The sequence below is a fragment of the Cololabis saira genome, chromosome 5 (assembly GCF_033807715.1).
Source record: "Cololabis saira isolate AMF1-May2022 chromosome 5, fColSai1.1, whole genome shotgun sequence".
Classification (NCBI taxonomy): Eukaryota; Metazoa; Chordata; class Actinopteri; order Beloniformes; family Belonidae; genus Cololabis; species Cololabis saira.
In genome coordinates this window covers 48,188,072-48,198,431 of record NC_084591.1, presented here as the reverse complement: position 1 = coordinate 48,198,431, position 10,360 = coordinate 48,188,072, and the positions used below count along the sequence as shown (strand labels likewise).

General features: G+C 44.8%; 1 long non-coding RNA gene across 1 annotated transcript; it reads left to right on the top strand.

Annotated features, from left to right (window-relative positions):
* Positions 1 to 254: 254 nt before the first annotated feature.
* Positions 255 to 1,395, top strand: LOC133444827 (uncharacterized). The gene is made up of 3 exons (XR_009782740.1): positions 255 to 379; positions 634 to 950; positions 1,213 to 1,395. It is a non-coding gene; the product is annotated as an uncharacterized LOC133444827 (long non-coding RNA).
* Positions 1,396 to 10,360: the final 8,965 nt, after the last annotated feature.

Sequence of the window (10,360 nt, the reverse complement as noted above, 5' to 3'; positions counted from 1 at the left end):
AGGGTGTTGAATTTGTTGATACCGGAGACCTGTTGGACGAAGATGATTACTTGGAATACCAGCTGCCCAAGCACCATCGCTGCGCCTGCCACCTCCTCAATTTAGTGTCCGCAGTTGATGCTTCAAAAGCAGAGGTCAACCCATTGTACAAGCGTGTGTCAAGGTCCACATTTGCCAAATGCTCCAGCCTGTGGAACAAAAGTTGAAGATCAACCATTGCATGTGAAGTATTTGAAGACCATTGCAAACTCCAACTTGTAAGGCCTGTTGCTACAAGGTGGAATTCACTGTTCTCAGCAGTAGAAAGAATAGTGCGAATAACAAAAGAACAAGGTGAAGGAGCCCTTGCAGCTGTCTGCAGTGAACTAGATACACCTAAGTAAGTGTCTGCTTTTCTGCCTTTCAGTTGATGAAGTGATTATAGATTAAGTCACAGTTTTATACTCTGAATGTCGTAGAACATATGCCAATATGCAGTCTCCGTATTTACTATGGATGTGATTTGAACACAGCTACATTTCTAAAAGTCTCAGATGATAATATGTTTCCTTTTTAATGATCAGTTCCTCCAGTTGAAGGTGCTACATCAAGTAGGCTAAATGTTCCATATTGTTTTTTTCCTTCTTTGTACAGGTTTACTCCAGTGGAACTTGCATTTCTTGCAGAGTATGCGAAGACAATGAGCCCAGTTGCAAAGGCACTTGATGTTCTCCAGGGAGAAACCAGTGTGCAGATGGGATGGTTGGTCCCCACCATAACTCTCCTAAGGACCAAGCTCCAGCACCTTCAAGTCTCCTCCAAGTTCTGTGAGCCTTTGATCGCTGCACTTGTTTCAGGCCTTGAAAAACGCTTCGGAGAGATGCTTGCAGATCCAGAGCTGATAGCCGCAGCCATTCTAGTTCCATAATTTAAGACCTGCTGGACAAGTGACGAAAATATCCTCAAACTTGGTAAGTGTCTCAGTTCTCACCTTCCCCTCAATTACGTGTCATTTTTATGGAGACAGTGAAATTAGTTTGAAAATGACTGGTTTCAATGATTTAAACACACACACACACACACACACACACACACACACACACACACACACACACACACACACACACACACACACACACACACACACGCACACACACACCAATATCCAGTACACTATTACAATACTGTCATATAATCTAAATATAAATTATCCAAAATGTTTTTATTCCACAGGTCTTGACTATATCAGAAGCCACTTGGACTGTCAGGCCGAGAATCCCGTCAGCGAAGGCTCCCACTCCTCTGAGGAAGAGGACTTCTTTTCCTCCTTGAAGAAGACCAGCCCTGTTGAAAGGACCCAGCAGTTGGATGCGTACCTGGGCTGCCCCGGAGACACGGTAGAGCTACTCAAGTCCTTCCCAGCTGTGTGCCAGCTATCACTGAAGCTTAATACGGCACTCCCTGCCTCAGCAGCATGTGAAAGACTGTCTAGTGTTGCAGGGCTGATCTTCAGGCCAAGAAGAGCCTGCATTGGCTCAAAGAACTTTGAGAACCAGTTGCTTTTGCGGCTGAACCAAGCCTATTGGTAACTCTTTGTTAAATATTCTGTGCTTGACTGATGCAGATCTGATGTATAAAGTGTTTGTTAAATCGACGGATCGATCCTCCCTTTTACTTTCTGATCTTTTTATATTTTTTTATATTTATTAACTTAAAAAGTGACAAAAACAAAAATGGGAGAGGGAAAAAAAGTTATTAATACCAGTGTGGTGTTTGTTTACAGTCGTTTCATTTCCATATGTAACTAACTTGGATGTACATTTTAATAAAAGTTAGGATAAATGATAACATGCCTCAGAAGTTTGACTTTTTGCACCATTACAATACTTATAGGCAACTAGTCATCATATCTCCTGCTCTCTGAAACACATGTTAATGCTCAATAGTACACATATATGCTTCTTTAATATATTTACATTATACTAAGATGCATTCATTTTCAATGGCTTTTGTCCTTAATGGCTTTTTTCACCCTTACATTACTTTTACTTTTATACTTTAAGTAGTTTTGAAACCAGTACTTTTATACTTTTACTTGAGTAAAAAACTTGAGTTGATACTTCAACTTCTACAGGAGTATTTTTAAACTCTAGTATCTATACTTCTTTTTTTTTTCTTTTTTTTAAATATTTTTATCCCGGTGTTTTTCCCATTATATCACCCAGTGCTCCTATCTAAGTAACAGTCCTGTGCATTTCCATCCTCTACCAACCCCGGGAGGGCCCTGCACTGAGCTCAGGTCTCCTCCTTAACCTGAGGAGTGAGCAGGCCGCATCTTTTCACCAGACAGGGTGAGGATTCTCCAGCCGGACGTAGCGTGTGGAAGGATCACGTTATTCTGGCTGGATCCTCCCCACCCCATCTGTTCCCCGGTTGGCCAGAGGGGGCAGTATAGCCCAGGACTGTGTGCCTGTTTTTGTGAGGGTAGAGAACATTAGCTACCCAGGAGAACACGGGGAGAACATGCAAACTCCACACAGAAAGATCCTTTCACCAACCCCACCCAGGGTGTGGTGGTGAAGTCATGGGGGAACTAACACGCACTTCAGCACCCACAGCGTCCCCGGCGGGAATCGAACCCAGGACCTTCTTGCTGTGAGACGGCTGCACTACCTGCTGCACCACCGTGCCCCGTTAGTATCTATACTTCTACTTGAATAATGAAGGTGAATACTTTTGACACCTCTGATGACAGCTACTAAGTTTTTATAAATTAAATCCTTGTCATTTATAAAAACTGCAAACACGACCACAGCTAATAATTATTCAGAGCGCTTACATTTTTTATGCTAAATATTATTTATGATTCTCACGAAGAAGAAATGTTTTCCAGTAACTAGCTGCCAGAAAAGGAGATTAGTGAATTAATCTAAACTAGAACTCCATTTAGCAGAATATTAAAGCTTTAATATTCTGCTAAATGGAGTTCTAGTTTCCTCAGTTTTCATTTTCTCAGCCAGTGAATCTCCTTCAAGTCTGAGGCAACAGTTCTTACACTCTTCTACAAAGTCTTGCATCACACCGTTGCTGCTGCGTGTGTGTGTGTGTGTGTGTGTGTGTGTGTGTGTGTGTGTGTGTGTGTGTGTGTGTGTGTGTGTGTGTGTCTGTGTGTGTGTGTGTGTGTGTGTGTGTTGTGTAACAGTAACCACAGCCCGGGTTTCTCAAGAGGGTTCACGATTGACAGAAAAGGGAAGCAGGAGGAGAGAAAGCTGCACTCATGTTTTTCTAAGCTCACTGAAAATAAACATATACCGTACAGTAAATCATTTTCCAATTGCTCAATTTTGACAAAAATGTCATAATTGACTTTCTGGTAATTCACTCCTTCTCATCTTGACTGAATTTATGTCCGTCTGTCAGAATCACACTGCACCAACTTGAATACTCACTAACATCAAACCATAATATATCATGCTACTCATTTATTTCAAACAAATCCATCATAAAGAGGTTTAAAAAAATATATTTTTCCATATAATGCAGGAGAAGAATGTGTGTTTGTCAGATACAATTTAATTTACTCTTTACAAGCTTTTATCTATGAATTTGTGCCTTCTAGTGATAATGTGTTACAGCAGTCTTTTTCATTCAAAAGATATTGGACTATAACGTATCGGCCAATCGGAAGAAAGGGTGGGTCTAATTTGCACCAATGAGGGTCAAGGACTCGATACTGAGTAATATGACACCACCCATGACTCTGTATGTCAAACCATTCAAAAGATATTGGACTATAACGTATCGGCCAATCAGAAGAAGGGGCGGGGCTAATTTGCACCAATGAGGGTCAAGGACTCGATACTGAGTAATATGACACCACCCATGACTCTGTATGTCAAACCATTCAAAAGATATTGGACTTTAACGTATCGGCCAATCAGAAGAAGGGGCGGGGCTAATTTGCACCAATGAAAGTCAAGGACTCGAGACTGAGTAATATGACATGACCCATGACTCTGTATGTCAAACCATTCAAAAAATATTGGACTATAATGTATCGGCCAATCAGAAGAAGGGGAGGGGCTAATTTGCACCAATGAAGGTCAAGGACTCGAGACTGAGTAATATGACATCACCCATGACTCTCTATGTCAAACCATTCAAAAGATATTGGACTTTAACGTATCGGCCAATCAGAAGAAGGGGCGGGGCTAATTTGTATATATAATATACAAATGTAAATATTTATATTTATAATAATAATAATATACATATATATCCCATGAACCTGTTCCCAGCAGGACTGGGGATCATGTAAGGTCAAAAGGTCAGGGTTCAGATTTCTCCATTTTCCAGGTTATATTACATGAAGTCTGTAATGACTGGGTCATGTGACCAGGTCTGGGTCAGTCTAATCAGTACAGCTGAGCTCTGGTTGCTAGGGGCAACAAGAACCTGATACAGAGGGAGCGGGAATGACTCAGCTGGATTTCCGGTTGTGACAAACCTGAAATCACTCCACTTTGGGGTCAAACCGTAGCTCTTAGCAGAAAAATGAAAACATCGTGAGAAACGGAGAACCCAGAACATTCTGTAAATGTTATTTTCATACAGATATTCCTTAAAATGTGTTAGTAACGGCAATTCGAAAACAAAAGTGAGATTTTTTTGAAGAAAAGTTTTTTTAACATTAGAGTCAATGGAGACAGAGGCAGGAATTGGCGTGTCTGTTGGCCCCCCCGTTTAAATTTTGTGCACACCACGCCTGTCAAAGTCACATTATTTGAATCTCAACATCTATGTCTACATTCTGACCAAAAATTATCTTTCTAGCTTTTACGGTTTGCCCGTGAGCTCGAGTTACAAATAAAATTTATGTTCATTTTTTTAATCTTTCCTCACTCTGATCAATTAGAACCGCACTGAAGATTTGACAAAAAAGTGATTTCCAGTCCTCGCTTGAGGGCTCATATCTTGAAAAGTGTACATTTTAGGAAAAAACAGTTTCGGGTTTGGAGAGAGAAGAGAAGTTTTCCTCCGTTTTGAAGTTTGAATTGACGTTTCTACGTGCAAGTATGAGAAAGATACGTGACTCAGAAAAAAGGTGAATTTGGAGTTTTTCCAACCTCCTCCCATCCCCAGTGTTACATTCTGCCCCATTCACTTACATGGGAAAATCTCCCCATTAGTTTGGAAATGTGTTAGTTTGCGAAGCTCAATGGAGGAGGAGTGCCACGTGGCGCAGCCGTGGCACTAATAAGACAAATAGAAGAAGATGCCAAAAAAGAAAAAGAGGCTAGCTGTCCCAGACGATAACTTAGCTAAGGATTTCCAACCCTGGCTACCAGATGTATCTCTTATATTCAGTACTCGAGTTGTGAAAAGAAATCAGCGGGGATGGTGGATTTTATCATATGGGGACAGATAATTTGTGCTGATTACAAATAATATAATATATTACAAATAATAGCAGTGACCAAAACACCTGCAGAAATACTGCAGGAATGACATAGCAGCAGTTAAATGCAGCCTTCTGTAAGCTTTAAATATCCACTGGGCTTACATCAAATACATCAAACACAACAATAAAAAACACTTTTCTGAACTTATCAATATGATTCTGTCAATATGACAATTTTCACCTGTTTCAAGTAGATTTTCACTTGAAATAAGTAGAAAAATCTGCCAGTGGGTGTGTGGCAGGGTGGAGGAGCTGCAGCCACTCAGGTTGATTGGGGCACAGGTGGCCCCAATCAACCTCTCCACTCTGCCTGCCTTCATAAGGCGGGGCTGCAGAGCAGCAAGGGTTCTCTCGTCTGCTGCTGGAGCTGCTGAGCTGTCTGGTGCTGTGTTTGTGCACGTGTGGTAAAAAAACAGTTCTGCACTGAAACTCCGTGTCCTCTCTGTCCTGTCGGTCGGGCCCCGTAGCACTAGCCTTGCTACACTGGCGCCCAATGTGGGGCCCGACGGGATGGAGAAGGGAGGCACGGAGCGGGCCCTGGAGGCACTGGCCCGAGCAATGGCCGACCTGGCAGCCGTGCTTCAGGGCCAGGGTGAGCAGCAGCTCACAGCGCTGGAAGCGCTGCTGGCGCCGCAGCTGGCGCCGCAGCCGGCAGGCCGGGAGGCAGAGGCTGCGGGACCAGCGGAGCGACCCACTCCAGCGCCACGTCTGAGGTTCGCCACGGCGGCCCCGGAGGATGCGGTCCCTGAGGATGCGGTCCCTGAGGATGCGGTCCCTGAGGATGCGGTCCCTGAGGATGCGGTCCCTGAGGATGCGGCCCCTGAGGATGCGGTCCCTGAGGATGTGGTCCCGGAGGATGCGGTCCCGGAGGATGCGGTCCCGGAGGATGCGGTCCCGGAGGATGCGGTCCCGGAGGATGCGGTCCCGGAGGCGTCGGAGGCTGAGACTGAGGTCGGCGAGGCGGAGACAGACCAGCTGCTGGAGCAGTGCTGCATCGGGGAGGAGACGGACCAGCGGCCGGAGCAGTGCTGCGTCGGGGAGGGGGTGGTCCTGGACACACACCGGCCACGGATGCCGTCTGGCCCGTGGCCACCCTGGGCCCGGTCCCGAGAGCGGCGTTCTCGGCGGTTACGCCGAGGGCGACCTCCCGACCGGGCTCTGTGGTCGGCCCGTCGCCGAGGACGACCTCCCGACCGGCCCCAGCGGTCGGCCGAACCGGGAAGGCCCGGAGGCGCAGTCTGCGGTTCCTGGCTTCCTCTCCCGCTCCGAGGGGGGCGGGGGGGAGTTGGCTCGGCCGGATGGACCCCGGCCTGAGGTTGGCGATGGGGGTGTGTGGCAGGGTGGAGGAGCTGCAGCCACTCAGGTTGATTGGGGCACAGGTGGCCCCAATCAACCTCTCCACTCTGCCTGCCTTCATAAGGCGGGGCTGCAGAGCAGCAAGGGTTCTCTCGTCTGCTGCTGGAGCTGCTGAGCTGTCTGGTGCTGTGTTTGTGCACGTGTGGTAAATAAAACAGTTCTGCACTGAAACTCCGTGTCCTCTCTGTCCTGTCGGCCGGGCCATAGAGGCGTGGTGTCGTAGAATTGTCAAATTGGGTTAATTCACCATTCGAATGGTTGCAGATTACTTTTGCAGTGCTGTATTTCACCGGGTCTCTGTATGTTTTGATCGTATAGAAATGTGATTCTTGCCATTGTGAGTATGACATGTGTATGATTGGCGTGAAACATATCAATATTTTTTCTTTATTTTGTCTGTCGTAAAATCACGTACTGATGATTGACAGCTTCATCAGGTTGGGTTTCGTCCCGTAAAATGAGCACCGCTGTATTTTTAGATACAGTAGAAGGGCGTGTTCATGAACCTACTGTCAAATGCATGTCAGTGACATTTTACACAGAAAGGGGTGTATGGAGAAGAAACAAACCTGTTGAGCAATTCTTTTAGAAAAAGAGGAACTCTGAGTGCACACTAGATGTGATCAGTGTGGAGAGGGTTTTGTGACAATGAGTTATTGTTTAGATATATAGGTTCACCAGGAACTACTGTTTTACGTTGCAGGAGAGTTGCTGCACGGACAGTTTTGTGTGTGAGACAACCGAGCATGAAAGGCCAGGACTGTTATGTGATTAACCGTTTTGTCACTGGACCGTTATGTTATTAACTTGTGTGTTGTTACTTTAATAAAACAATAACCCACTTGGGTTGAAATAAGAAAATTATGTAGTCCTTGACTAAGGTAGGAGACAGAATTTAACAGGTTTTGCCACACCAAGTAATCTAAGGTGACGGCGGGGGGATCTGAGGGACATAGAGATAACCGACCCTAGAGGATCATTAAGTCAAACCTCCTGCCAGGTGCAATTCTCAGAAATGGGAGAACCACTTAGTTCCCCATCTGAGGAGAAGTCAGGACACTGGCGAGAAACAAGAAGAAGAGGATGATGACAACGAGACCCCTAACCCTGTTGACATCCAACGCAAATTTTAATTGACATGCAAAACAATGCTCCACAAAGAGAGAAAGACATTTGGCTAAATGAAGGTGCTACTGTAACTCTAGAAAGGCCTCTGTGTGGTGCGAAGCAAACCGGTGCTCCCAAGGGATTTGTTCCCCCTGGTGGCTGGGTTGAGCCATTGGAGTTCCATGTCTCAACAGGAGGGAGGCAGGGTATGGTACATCACCAGGACTAAATACCTACTTTTAAATTTTTTTTTGTAGGAGCTGTCTAATATGTTGCAGATACAACACGTAAGGCAATATGAGACCTAAAAGAGGTCAGTGTCCCCAAGGGACCTATCCATTTGAAGTTATCCATTTGGATTTCATTGAGCTGTCCAGAAGTGGACAATAGTCCCCAAGGGACCTATCCATTTGAAGTTATCCATTTGGATTTCATTGAGTTGTCCAGAAGTGGACAATACTTGGAATGAACTAATGGCACTGTTAAGCTAAGGCGCAGGAAAACCATGGAAGAAACTGGAAAACCATGACCTGAATGCCGGCCATTAGTCGAAATGTACATAAGAATCGTCACACCCTTTGGGTGGTGCATGGTCGCCCGTTCCAACTCCCTCTATTGGAGGGAGAACCATGGCAAGAGAAAACCGAAGAGGAAGATCCACTCTCGATGTGGATGAGTAAATTGTTTGCTGGAAAAATGTTCAAAGTTCTTGTGAGCTGCTGCTTTCTTCTCTCTCTCTCCTATGCAGGAACTGCTGAAACTGGGTGACCAGATCCTGATTTGAGTGGTGAAAGGTCATCTCCCCGTCGGGACGGTCCCTTTTGTTGTCCAGATCACGACACCGACAGCAGTAAAGGCTGCTGAACGATTTGCGTGGGTTCACCAGTCACAGTGAAATCTAGTAGAAAACTTTCCAGACCCTGAGTAGGCCGGAAGTGGGACGGTATCAAAACCCTTGTCTGCTGAAGAAGTCATCTGACGCCTACTCACCAGCCACGGGCCTGAAGAAGATGACTAGCCCAAACTGACTGGCTGCAACAAGCTGGAGAGGAGTCCGAGAGAAGGAAGAAACTTTTCCACTAATGAGTCGTGCGGACATGTTAGGAATTGTTCCTCAAACTCTTTACTTACATACGTAATATTACCAAAGCTATAGCCGAATTACGTCAGTTGGCCAAAGTTGTGTCAGAAGACAGACGCTCAGCAGGTACCACCTTTTGGTCCTGGCTGACCTCAGGCCACTGGACTGACATAATGACTAAAATTATGATTCCGTTCATACTGTTCTGTGTTTTCACTACCTGTATCATTCTGTGTCTCCGTGCAATGGTCCAAAGGACCATTGCAAACTTCCTTAGTCCAGTATTCTGAGGTCTATTTACCAACAACTCCAACGAACTCTAACTGATGACAAGGATGTCTATGATGACACTGGAACGTAAACTGTTTCATTTTGTTTATGCTCATATCCTAAGCCTAATGGGCGGATATTAGTTGAAGTTTCAAAAGAACAACAGGAGGGAATTGTAAGGTTAACTAAAGGTTAGCTCGACGCATCTGTCCAAGACTTCCCGTTCCTCTTTAACTGACAATGTCATGATTTATCTTTTAACTAAAGGTGTCTGTTTCACAATGTGTGACCTTTTTAACCTTGATGTCTGTTTTCCTCCGTCTGATTCCTGTTTTCTTCCAATTGTCCACTGTCTATTCACTGTTGACTGTCCTTATATGGTCTTTTCCTGTCAAGTTTCTCAATAAAAGCATCATGCAGGAGGAGGACCTTGGGGAAGCTCAGGAGTTCTCAATGAGGGCCACGTTTCCCTGCAACTCCTCTGCTCTCCCCCCTTCTGCAGAAGTGCGTTAAAAAATAATTTCCAACAGTCTCTGTGTCTTTCCTCGTTAGGAATTTATGTAAATGTTGATTTGGGACCCAACAGTGGGACAAGATTTTTTTGCTTGTAATAAGAAGATAAATCTTGTCCCACTGGCAGATTTTCCTACTTATTTCAAGTGAAAATGTACTTGAAACAGGTGAAAATTGGCAAATAAGTTATTTTTCTGTTTTTTTTCTAAATGTTGAAATAGCAGTAAAACCACATTCATTGATGAAATGACATAAAGGATGGAAAGGAGGGATGGCAGTTTTACAGGGGGGATGATTTGGACCGTTTTTATTTCAGGGGGGATGATTTGGACCGTTTTTATTTCAGGGGGGGATGCCATCCCCCCTCATCCCCCCTCAACTCCAGTACTGCTTATATTGGAGAAACACCTAACAGGGCAAATAACAGCCTTTTTGCCCACCATTTTCTTGCTCTTATAAACATTAACAGTTTAAGCTCTAAATATTTTTTTCATGGATAAAACCGTAACAGTTATGGGTACAACATTTGGGACTTGCAACACGAAGATGACAACATACGGGTTGTGTTTTTACCACATTCACAAGCACAGTCA